The sequence below is a fragment of the Hyperolius riggenbachi genome, chromosome 1 (assembly GCF_040937935.1).
Source record: "Hyperolius riggenbachi isolate aHypRig1 chromosome 1, aHypRig1.pri, whole genome shotgun sequence".
NCBI classification, from domain to species: domain Eukaryota; kingdom Metazoa; phylum Chordata; class Amphibia; order Anura; family Hyperoliidae; genus Hyperolius; species Hyperolius riggenbachi.
Window position 1 is genome coordinate 466,098,715 of NC_090646.1, and position 13,360 is coordinate 466,112,074.

Here is a 13,360-nt window from a genome sequence, read left to right on the forward strand (position 1 = left end):
AACTGGACTACTTTTTTACAATTTACATATAACCTTAGATAACTTCAGCAAATAACTAACTGATTTTGCTTATTGATCTTAGAATTAAGCAAAACCAGACAAATGTTTCCACTGGCATTCAAGCTGACTGGGTGGATCACAAGATATCAACTAAACTCAAACTCAGTTTAAAATGATAAAAGTAATGGAAAAGCAGACTTAAACATTTTAACTTGCCTTTTTATTAAGAAAAGTCCCAGCAGGATTTTCCATTCAAAGTGAGTGCTTTTCATACAGTATATACTGCAGGTCCTTGCTTACATCACAGCCTGGCTACAGCAGCTGAAGCAGTGGAGAGCTGTCAATTTCCTGTCTGTTCAGATGAGGTCTCAGTGCTCAAGAGAAGAATTTTTAAACCTGCAGCTGGACAGCTTTTTGGTAAACTAGCCCTTTGTAGGCAGCATTATGCTGGCTACACATGTTAATATTACAATCTTGTCTATATGATCTTGTATATTCATATAGTGCTTTACAGAATGTATAGTCATGTCCCTAAACGTCACTTAGAGGAGCTCACAATCTAATCCCTACCATAGTCATATGTCCATAGTATAAGGAGTATAAGGACAATTTTGGGTAGAACCAATTAAGTCAGCTCTTTGTTTGTTTTTTTTGGTGTCGGAAGAATCCAGTGTGTCTAGAACAGGGGTCTCAAACTTAATTTACCTGGGGGCCGCAGGAGGCAAAGTCAGGATGAGGCTGGGCTGCATAAGGGAATCATTCAATCAGCAGATTTCCCCCCTCCCCCCCGCTCCCCGGCCCTTGCATTGATTTTTATTTCAAAAACAAATTCACACTGAAGTGAACTATTTTGCCTATTTTACCTTATAGTTTTCTTCAGTGCTCCCATTACAAGTAATCCCCCGTGTCCCCGCCGCAAAACAAGAGCTGCAGAGCCCCCAAATCGCCCGGGGGGCAATCCGCCGGCATTTCCTGGAAGGCGCAGAGCTTTCAGCTTCAGCTCTGCCCCTCCTGACTTCAAACGCGGCGCATCACCGCCTCTGCCCGCCCCTCTCACTCTTCCTTCACAGAGAGGGGCGGGCAGAGGCGGCGATGCGCCGCGATTGACGTCAGGAGGGGCAGAGCTGAAGCTGAAAGCTCTGCCCCTTCCAGTAAATGCCGGCGGATTGCCCCCCGGGCGATTTGGGGGCTCTGCAGCCCTCGTTTAGCGGCGGGGATGCAGCGGATTACTTGGGAGCACTGAAGTGAACTATAAGGAAGCTTTTGCCGGCGTGGGCCACAAAATATTGTATCGAGGGCCGCAAATGGCCCGCGGGCCGCGAGTTTGAGACCCCTGGTCTAGAGGAAACCCATGCAAACATGGGGAGAACACTTAAGAAACAACTATGCAAAAGTCGACATTAAAACTTAAAGCGGGATTGTCAGCCATAAAATCAAATTCCATTTACCCACTGCTGTATGTTTATTATGCAGCCTACAACCTGACCCTGCGATGCAAGCATTTCAATATAATCATACATTTTTCTGCTGTAATGAATCTTATTTCAGTCAGCCTGGCTCTATTTGGTACATTGCCGGGGAGAAGGAAGCTTGTTATCTCCCCTCCCACATTCTTGCTCCTCACTGATTGGCTGGTTCAGTGTGACACAAGGCTGAGAAGGGAGAAGCTGCTCAATTACTATCTATGCTGTCTGTGCTCACATGTTTACAAAGCAAGCTAGATATGGCAGTGCAGTTTCTAGAAGAAAAACAAGAGTAAGTGAGGAAATTACACAATGATTGTCTTCAGTCAGAAGCAGCAAAGATGGAAAAAGTCTGAAACAGTGTCTCTTTATTTACTACATACAAATTCACTGAAATCAAATCATGGACAGTACAATACATACTGTATGTTATGTAAATAGAAAAAGTATTTATCGACTTAAATATAAGGTTTTTTTTTGTGAGATAGTATGGCTGTCAATGCTGTCATCAACAACTGGTTAATTGTGATTTTCTTTTCAATCAAGCATGATCATTTTTTTAACGTGTACCTGAAGCGACATTGACATGATGAGATAAACATAGGTATAATATAATGCTAGCCCTACAAGAAACTGTCTGAAGTCCCTTTGTGTTTTACAGTACAGCAAGAGTTAAAAAAAGTTGTTATCTATTCAAAAGAGATTGTTGAACAGCTTGTCAAATTCATTTGGTTTCCAGAAAAATAAAAAAAAAGGCTAAAACAGCTGAGAAACAGTGAGACACTGATTCTAGAGAGGTTTCACTGCAGGAAAGTTCAAAAGGTCACTACTTCTCTTTTCACTTAAAGTGGTATAAAACTCAACATTTCTTTTTTGCTCTAAAAGCTTATTTATAGCATATAATAGACTAATAGAGTATATACTGTGTATATATATATATATATATATATATATATATATATATATATATATATATGTGTGTGTGTGTGTGTGTGTGTGTGTGTGTGTGTGTGTGTGTGTGTATATATACATATAAATACAGAGGGGCTACAGCACACAACAGGAAAGCAGTGACAGGGGCTCTTGGTTACGCTTTGACGCGTTTAAGCTCACCAACTGCGCCCCAGTCTGGTGAGTCCTACTCTAACCAGGCAAAAATGCTAGTTTTTTTATCAGCGTTCTAGTGGGAACCATACCAAAAGCCCAATGGTCAACTAAATGGGAGAAGGGAAATTAAAAACACCTCACCTTCTACTAGCTACTGACTGAAATATGAGCTTCGCTCATTTATATGCTTAACTGTGCTAGAGGTGGGCGTGGCCATGCACGCTCACAGGGGAAAATTATAAATAAATATCAAGGGATGAGCAGCACAAACCAAATTATATGCAATACTATGCAAAGCATGCACGCAGCCTGGAGATCCCTAGTCTCTGTAAGAAATATATAAATACAGAGGGGCTACAGCACACAACAAGAAAGCAGTGACAGGAGCTCTTGGTTACGCTTTAAAGCGTTTAAGCTCACATACAGTGGTGTGAAAAACTATTTGCCCCCTTCCTGATTTCTTATTTTTTTGCATGTTTGTCACACTTAAATGTTTCTGCTCATCAAAAACTGTTAACTATTAGTCAAAGATAACATAATTGAACACAAAATGCAGTTTTAAATGATGGTTTTTATTATTTAGTGAGAAAAATAACTCAAAACCTACATGGCCCTGTGTGAAAAAGAAACTGCCCCCTGAACCTAATAACTGGTTGGGCCACCCTTAGCAGCAATAACTGCAATCAAGCGTTTGCGATAACTTGCAACGAGTCTTTTACAGCGCTCTGGAGGAATTTTGGCCCACTCATCTTTGCAGAATTGTTGTAATTCAGCTTTATTTGAGGGTTTTCTAGCATGAACCGCCTTTTTAAGGTCACGCCACAACATCTCAATAGGATTCAGGTCAGGACTTTGACTAGGCCACTCCAAAGTCTTCATTTTGTTTTTCTTCAGCCATTCAGAGGTGGATTTGCTGGTGTGTTTTGGGTCACTGTCCTGCTGCAGCACCCAAGATTGCTTCAGCTTGAGTTGACGAACAGATGGCCGGACATTCTCCTTCAGGATTTTTTGGTAGACAGTAGAATTCATGGTTCCATCTATCACAGCAAGCCTTCCAGGTCCTGAAGCAGCAAAACAACCCCAGACCATTACACTACCACCACCATATTTTACTGTTGGTATGATGTTCTTTTGCTGAAATGCTGTGTTACTTCTACGCCAGATGTAACGGGACACGCACCTTCCAAAAAGTTCAACTTTTGTCTCGTCGGTCCACTAGGTATTTTCCCAAAAGTCTTGCCAATCATTGAGATGTTTTTTTAGCAAAATTGAGACGAGCCTTAATGTTCTTTTTGCTAAAAAGTGGTTTGCGCCTTGGATATCTGCCATGCAGACCGTTTTTGCCCAGTCTCTTTCTTATGGTGGAGTCATGAACATTGACCTTAATTGAGGCAAGTGAGGCCTGCAGTTCTTTAGATGTTGTCCTGGGGTCTTTTGTGGCCTCTCGGATGAGTTTTCTCTGCGCTCTTGGGGTAATTTTGGTCGGCCAGCCGCTCCTGGGAAGGTTCATCACTGTTCCATGTTTTTGCCATTTGTGGATAATGGCTCTCACTGTGGTTCGCTGGAGTCCCAAAGCTTTAGAAATGGCTTTATAACCTTTACCAGACTGATAGATCTCAATTACAGTACTTTGTTCTCATTTGTTCCTGAATTTCTTTGGATCTTTGCATGATGTCTAGCTTTTGAGGTGCTTTTGGTCTACTTCTCTGTGCCAGATAGCTCCTATTTAAGTGGTTTCTAGATTGAAACGGGTGTGGCAGTAATCAGGCCTGGGGGTGACTACAGAAATTGAACTCAGGTGTGATAAACCACAGTTAAGTTATTTTTTAACAAGGGGGGGGCAATCACTTTTTCACACAGGGTCATGTAGATTTGGAGTTTTTTTTTCTCACTAAATAATAAAAACCATCATTTAAAACTGCATTTTGTGTTCAATTATGTTATCTTTGACTAATAGTGAATGGTTTTTGATGAGCAGAAACATTTAAGTGTGACAAACATGCAAAAGAATAAGAAATCAGGAAGGGGTCAAATAGTTTTTCACACCACTGTATATATTACCACAATAAGAATTGTTAGCAAAACATCATTCATTTAAACACAGGACTTACTTTTTCAAGGAGAAGCTCCCTGCAGTGAGATCCGCTTCCGAGGAGGTGATAACATTATCTTTTGTTTACATTCCTCTGTTGCTACAATTAAGTGTACATTCCTGGCAGTGCTGAAACTCCTTCTAATATGGGTGCAGATCAGAGAGAGCTCAGAAGTGATCACTGGGTACATTACAATATATAAATACTGCAAATACTGCTATGAATAAAATGCAATGGCAGCTTTCAGAGCAAATAAACTGTACTTTGGGAACTTGTAATTTGTAAATGAATAGTAATATTTGTGCGCAAAAGCAAATATGATAACTGTATGGGTTATAAAGAGTAGGAAAAGTTTAATTGAATGCTTTAAGTAGAGTGTGGATTCTAAATAGCAACTGTGCAATCTTAAAAATGAAGCCATTAACCTCCTTAGCGGTAACCACGTGCTAGACTCGGGGTGGAAAACCGCAGCTCAGAGCAGTAACCCCAAGCTTCACTCGTGGTAGCCGCCAGGTGGCCCATGCAGAGCATTGCATGCAGCGGGCGTTCTCACTCACCTCCCGGGCGATCCAGACGCAGGCGGCCATTCCTCTTCCTCTCCTCCAAAGCTCTGCATCCCCCTGGTGGGATCGCCCACTGTTGTCATGACGACAGCCAGCAGTCTCACTATAGGGTTACTGCGCCACCAGGAGGACAAAGGGAGAACTGCAGCGCTGGATCCCAGGGAGGCGAATAAGTGCAAGGGCTGCTCCAGGCTCCATTGTGGTATGTTTTTTTCTTGCACTATGCGTTTAGCACGTTATGTAAAGTGCATGAAGGTTTACGCACGTAAAGATCTATGCGCGGCAAAGTGCTCGCATTAGCACGCAAAGACCTTCGTTAGCGCGCGCACATAAAACTTTACACACGCAAACCTTCACGCGTGTTACATTGCACGCTAAACACATAGCATGGTCGTGCTATGTGTTAGCACAGTTTTGTGAATCAAGCCCAATGGGCTTTCTTCCTAGGAGATAATTTTTTATATTGTCTTTAAATTTACTTTTCGGCAATTTAGAATTGGAAAAGTATCCAAATGTTGGTGAAAAAGCACTATTAAAATGATTTTCAAATATTTTCTTGCTTGCTGATGGTTTAAAATTCACATAAAAATATATATATATATATATATATATATATATATATATATATATATGAGTGTCCTACCTTGTTGTTATATTTTCACCACTCTTTGCAGTGGAGCTGCACTGGTATAACTTGACCGATATTTCACCAAAAATTACATTACCAGTACTGCTACATGAGCATCCAAAATTTTCAAATTTTATTATGTGACAGATTTCACAATTCCAAAGGGTCAACGACAATACATTTCAAAACATGTACCTAAAAACATGGACCAGCACAGTGAGTGCCCTGATATTATCACCACTGACCTCAGATTGTAATTGGTCTGTCCAAATCGCCCAGCTAGCCGCCTATGCAAAAAATGGATGATCCACAATCACTATTGGTCATATGTGGTCCCACCACCGATGCACACCGAGGCCTCATGCACACACTCCCTAAAGAACTTCCTTTCCTACCCCATATACTTCTAATGTATTGAATCCCCTTTCTTCAAAGTCTAATTGCAACCTTGCCTTGAAGCTGTGATATTTTGTTTGTAATTTCCACTTTAAAACACTTGCTGCAAGTCCGCTGTCATTTATTCCATAGACTTCACTGGGGTTATGTTGATATCCCTGTATATTGGTTAAATCACCATTCCTTTTATATGCATGATAATAGGTTTTACCGTTCTGATGCAGTCTCTGTATACTGGTGTGTCTGAGCGGGTGTCATCCGTAGAGTCTTCTCCGTGTGATGCTGGGCTCAACCACCGCACATATCTTTTTCAAAACTCCATCTCCCACCTTTGCAGGTCTTCGGGGGCTTGCGGAGAGGCGTCCCTTCAATCTGCACTGCTCCCCTTAGTGTGTCTCCACCGTCCGGGTTGATGAGTCTCCATGCGTAATGGTGGTTTGGAGTGTGACCACGTGAGCGCTCACTGTGATGGTCCCCGCCTCCTGCTTACGCGTTTCGCCCCACCCACAGGGCTTTTTCAAAGCAACTGATGGTTCGGAAATTTTTGATGGTTTAAAATGCATTTTATGTCAAGGTGTGAAAATATCACCTAGGAGAAAACTCAGGAGAAAAAGTGAATTGCATATGGCCAATGGCCCTTATTCAATTTTTCTTTTCTCCTAAGTTTTCTCCTAGGAGATTTTTCATCTTGTGTAAAAAAAAAAAACTTTTCAGCATGCTGCAAATTAAAAAGTACCAAAAAAGTAAGTGAAAATTACTTGTCAGAATTATTCTAAGTATTTTCTTGTTTGCAGGTGGCTTAAAAGGAGTTTTATTAAAAAGGTGTGTTAAAATATCACCTAGGAGAAAACTTAAGAGAAAAAGTTACAGTAACTGAAAAGGGGCCAAATTTTGAAACTGTGCAAGTGACAGTAGTAATACCCAATAGAGTTTGGGTACATATCTAAGTTTCACAAAATCTAGCTCAGTTAAAAGTGACAAGAAGTTTTAGCTTACTTCTCCTGCACGTTGTTAAAGTGGATCCGAGATGAAAAACTAACTATAACAAGTAACTTGTCCATATATCTTAACTAAAGTTTAGATAGTTTACACAGCAAATCTAGGTGCAATCAACTTCAAAAGTATATGATTATTTATTCCTGTGATACAATGAGAGTGGCCATGTTCTGTTTCTCACATTACAAGTGAGACATGGCAAGCTGATAGCATCTCCAGGCCCTCAGCCAGTGACAAATTCACTCCCCCTCCTCCTCCCTCCTCCCCTCTGCCTCTGAAATCTCTAGCTAGTAACTTCCGCCTCCTCCTGCCCAGACTGAGCTCCCATAAGCCCTTGCTACAGTGCCAAGGCACTCTGGAGAAGCTGTGGGCGAGGCTTGTTTAGTTTATAGCGAATAAGAGTATTAAAACAAAAAAAAGTATTTGGCTTGAGGAATGCCCTATAAACTATATGAAAGAAACACTATTATGCAATGAATAAACGTTTATCTTGGATCCACTTTAAATGTATTTTTTTTAAATATTAATTACTGGGTGGTCTGTAAGCCCTTTTAGCCAGCCTGCATATGTACACTTTAACAAGGGCTGCCATCCTAACTAGCAGTAGCACAGGTATTTCTCTGTAATGTTGTTGCATTAGCAAGGAAATAGCAATTAGTCAGAATTTGATGAAGAGCAATTTAAACACTGTCAGACCTTAGATGTCTGTTTCCCAGTTTTTATTATGGGTACAGCAAGGAAGAACTGGGGTGCTGCTAGCTTCAGTTTTATTTGTATAAAACTGCCAACTTAAATAAAGCAAGCACATTTTTATTTAAATAAAAAATACATATGAATATGAAAGCACACAATAAAGTTTGTATGCTGGCTGAGAACATCAATTGGACCACACTGACAGCAGCAAATGGTAAAAACATATTAAAATGAAGAATTGTAGATACATAAAAAGCTACAGCTGCTTCTCCCTGTTCCAACTCTAAGTAAGCTAAGTTTTGTGAAAAAGTGAAAATTAGCCCGTCTCTTATTACTGATGGAGTTGTAGGGATGGACGGAGTGCCGATTTCTGAGTTTCCGAAATTGGCTTTCTGCAGCGGTAATTGAAAATCGGCACTCAGAAATTGGAAATCCATTGGAATGCCAAATTACCACAACTCGGAAATTTTAGGCCAATCACAGAATTAGGAAGCATTGGACCAATCAGAGAATGCAGAATTTTACTGTGGAAATCCGATTTCTGCAGTAATCCTAGACCAATCACAAGGCTGGAATACTACTGAGTTTTTCCGAGTCTTGTGATTGGTTTAAAATGTATGTGGTTTTCCAATTTCTGTGGTAAAGTTTTGCATTCTCTGATTGGTCCAATACTACCGAGTCAGAATATGTTATGTATTTCCGAGTATTTCCAAGTCAGAATATATTATGGGTTCTGTAAAAAACAACTCCTTTTTAAATTAACTAACTTTATTAACAAAAATGGGAACCCCTTTATACACACACACATCTCAGAAAAATTATTCTTTTTAGTGCATGAAATCTGTGGCTTTTGTTGGACAATATAGTAACAACTTCCACAACTGCCAGTTGTTGTTGATGTCACAAAAAGTCCAATTGTAGCTCACCACTTATATGTACGTGTAGAAAAGATGTCTTCAGGCGACTTTGCATGCCACTGAAACAAGCACCCTGTGTAACTATGTGTGAAAGGGTGCCTGGGGGAGCTTAATTATTTATGTTAGAGATGACGGATGTAGTGGTTGTCATAAATATATTTTAGGTGCCAAATATTGCCTGTAAAAAGGGCAACCAAACCAAAGTTTTATTTACATAAATGGTCATATAATAATGAAATCATATAATTAATGTAATAGACTCATATATGAAGCTGTGTGTTTTCTCTGATCCATTCTATGCATTCACGCTGGTGAAACTCACAAAAATATTGTACAGTTTCCAAAATCAACAACAAAACAACCTCCCCAACTACATTTAGTAACAGACCTATTAATAGCAGTAAAGAATATATTAATAATATAGAAATTTTTATTGTGCTAATGCAATCAAATGATAATGGATCCCTAGATCTTAAACCTAAAGTTATCCACTTTCAATAAACGGTAGCTTGACTATTGCACTTGATCCAGCTACTCAAAAAGTATTTTTCTCTTCTAAACATCACCTCTTCTAGGTTTTTTTAAAGTGAGGTGAAGACACCCATGGAGGAACTCCTGTCTCTGGGAAACCATAGATCAACTGTCAAGAAATTCCATTCCAGCCATGAACCATTTTCCGCCCAACAGAGATCCCCTTAGGAAGTTGCTGCCATTGCAGGTACATCATGGACAGCTCAATCATGTCTGGTCCTTTTGAAAATACTGATATTGATGATCTATGACCACTTTTAGGACTTTCATCATGTATATCTTTGATGGCTATGTTCTATCAATTATTAACTCATTTATTTAAAAAATATACAACTACATAAGATGTTTATTAAAATTCTCTATTTAAAACTGACATTCTTTAAATGCAGGACAAAATCTGTTCATAACACTGAGTGGTTACAATCCATGGGTCATGGGTGAGGCTGTGAGGGAAGTAGCAGGGGAGCGTAATGTGGTTGATCGATACTTTTATTTAATCAACCTTCAGAACACCGAGCTAAAGGAAATGATAGAGTCCTAAGACTGAACTCTGATCCCTCCCTCTGGAACACTAAAGGTCCTTCCCCATGTCTGTAAGACCTCAATTATATGTCCATTAATATCTGCTTTCTCCAGCAGCTGAGGGTGAGCTTGTGGTTAGCCATATTTATGGCTGGTGGGAAAGGTGACAACCAAGGCTAATAAAAACCTAAAGTTTAGTTATCTTGAATTTTGAACAAAACTGGGATCTGTAACTTTCTGATCCCAAACATATTTTCTCTGAAACAATAGTTAATCTGATTAGAAACAGCATTGCAGTTTAGATCAGCAAAACACAGCATGTACCTAATGCAACTTTGTGTGATATCACCAGTTTTGCACTGCTAATCAGAAACAGAAATATTTTAATCACCAAGCACGACTGGGTGCCCGGAATTGGGTTTGGCACATTCAATTGCTCAGAGTAGAGATAGGAAGTATAGGTAATAGAACAGGCATAACAAGAGTACAAAATTATAATTAAATAGACAGGAGTACAAAATACATTTAAATGAGCAGGAGTACAAAAGAGACCAGGGTACAGATCTGAATACAGTGTTACGTTAGATTATTCCCTAAAAAACCGCACCACTCAATCCAAATAATAAACAATCAACAATCTTTATTGGTACTGCCCAGTCGAAGCTGCGTATTGGAGGCAGCGAATCGCGACGGCGCTCTTGGGGTGCTCCGTTCCCTTGCCTGACTACTCCTTGGTAAGCCCCAGCCTCATCTATCTTTTCCTTCTGCACTGCACTTTATAGTTATTATTGTTGTTTCACTTTGCACGTTGGTCACACTCATAATCCATTCTGGATGGTGGATATTACTTGTCATCCTCGTTTCTGCACTATGCACTTTATTTGCTTATCTTGCACATACTTAGGCTGACATCTTGCTAGGGGGAGATATTGATTGTTTGTTTCCTCATACATGTGTTTGGATTTGACTCTATCATTATACAATATATTTTTACACAGTTGAGGAGGTATCTTGCAGGCATTGTGGTTATATGATGAGACATTTTTAAATTCATTACCATTATCATGTACCCCATTATCTATTGTTTTTAGTGTTTTTAATAATCTTTGTGTACCAATAAAGATTGTTGATTGTTTATTATTTGGATTGAGTGGTGCGGATTTTTTAGGGAACTACTTTTTCTTGTTTAGCGTATGGTTATTATTGGTTCCTTTCTGCACACTCGTAGCTACATACCCATATATATGGTAGATAGGATGGTGCTTGCCCAAACTGTGTGCATTACGTTAGATAATTATCAATCGATCTGCCAGCTGCACCTTTGGGAAGGGGGGGGGGGGTTGTCTAAAGTGAAGGCAGAGCCGGATTAAGGCTAAATGGGGCCCTAAGCAAAGTAACTGATTTGGGCCCCCCCCATCATGTCGTAATAGAATCAGAAGATGCAGCTGCACAGCAATATGTCACACACACCGGGCAGCCGAGCTACTGGTTGCTATGGGCAACAGCACGCTTTCCTCTGTGGGTGCACAATGCAGGGAATAGCAGCGGCAAAATGCAGAGTGAGAGATGAATGGCTGGGACATTTGCACTCAGGGGCTGGGGCACCCCTGTGAAGAGGGCGCCAGATATCACAGCAGCAGCACTTTCCCCCTGCATCTCCAGCCTGGCAATAGCAGAAAGCTCTGGACACCGCCAAACCGGAAGCCGTTCCCCAGACAGAATTACATAACCACTCCCACCAACGAACAACCAATTTCCTCCAAAAATAGACAGCCACCATGCAGCCTCCATCCCAGTGAATATGATAGTCCAGCAGAGAAGGCAGCCGCAGTGGGGGAGAATGACAGCACCAGATGAATCACATTCACCTATTGCGATCCAAGCAATAGAGGTCCCGTCATCCGGAGCCCATCTGTCTCCTCTAGAGTGCTGCCGCTCTGTTACTACTACTATTACTACTTCCTACTTCATGTCTGATCTGAGAATCAGGAAGTTCAGAGCGAGCGGCTGCACTGTAGAAGAGACAGATGGGTTTCAGATGACGGGATCTCTATTGCTTGGATCATGGATAGGTGAGTGAGCGTTTGCCATCTGCTGCTATCATTCTTGCTGCAGCTGTGGTTCTCTGTGGGAAGGGAGGGTGGAGTGGGCAGCGGCAGAGCGCACAGTAGCAGGAGGGGGACCTAGGAGGAGAGCCTGGCTCTGAAGACAATCAGCAGCGCACGGCATCATTTGACAAGACAAGACAAATAACATTTATATCGCGCTTTTCTTCTGGTGGACTCAAAGCGCCAGAGCTGCAGCCACTAGGACGCGCCCTATAGGCAGTAGCAGTGTTAGAGAGACTTGCCTACGGTCTCCTACTGAATAGGTGCTGGCTTACTGAACAGGCAGAGCTGAGATTCGAACCCTGGTCTACTGTGTCAGCGGCAGAGCCCTTAAAGGGACTCCAAGCAGTGCCTGTGGATATGCCTTTAAGCATACCCACAACTAATTCATTACATCCTCACACCTACCAGCATGATGTTTGTAATTATATCCCCCTGGGTTCCTTATATTTCATTGCATTGTGCTGAATCGAGCTGCCAACTTTGGAGAAAAGTCGTCCTGTGGCCATGATTTCGATCGTGAAAATATCAAAAACTAAAGGGCATAGAGCAGCCGTTTATATATCATTGGAAAGAGGAGAAAAAGAGCTTTAAAATGATATGCATCTTTCCATAGTTACTGCACTGCTCAGAGTCCCTTTAACCATTATACCTTCCAGCCACCGCTGACTTTGGAGAAAAGTCGTCCTGTGGCCGCGAATTCAATCGCGAAAATATTGAAAACTAAAAGGCATAGAGCAGCTGTTTATATATCATTGGAAAGAGGATAAAGAGAGCTTTAAAATGATATGAATCTTTCCATAGTTACTGCACTGCTCAGAGTCCCTTTAACTATTATACCATCCAGCCACCGCTGACTTTGGAGAAAAGTCGTCCTGTGGCCGCGATTTCAATCGCGAAAATATCGAAAACTAAAAGGCATAGAGCAGCCGTTTGGATATCATTGGAAAGAGGAGAAAGAGAGCTTTAAAATGATATGCATCTTTCCATAGTTACTGCACTGCTCAGAGTCTCTTTAACCATTATACCATCCAGCCACCGCTGACTTTGGAGAAAAGTCGTCCTGTGGCCGCGATTTCAATCGCGAAAATATCGAAAACTAAAAGGCATAGAGCAGCCGTTTAGATATCATTGGAAAGAGGAGAAAGAGAGCTTTAAAATGATATGCATCTTTCCATAGTTACTGCACTGCTCAGAGTCTCTTTAACCATTATACCATCCAGCCACCGCTGACAGGATGGCAAGGGCTGGTTTATGTGCTAATGGGGCCCCTTTGACTCTGAATGGGGCCCCAAGCGACTGCTTTTGTTGCCTGGTCGGTAATCCGGCCCTGAGTGAAGGGA

At 41.1% G+C, this 13,360-nt stretch overlaps 1 long non-coding RNA gene across 9 annotated transcripts in view; it reads left to right on the forward strand.

The window, feature by feature from the left end:
- LOC137521055 (uncharacterized) overlaps positions 1-13,360 on the forward strand; it is a 523,185-nt gene that overhangs the window by 453,543 nt on the left and 56,282 nt on the right. For all 9 annotated transcript variants that reach the window (XR_011022005.1, XR_011022012.1, XR_011022007.1 and 6 more), the window contains one exon: positions 9,432-9,574. This is a non-coding gene — a long non-coding RNA (uncharacterized lncRNA). The remainder of the gene's footprint in view (positions 1-9,431; positions 9,575-13,360) is intronic.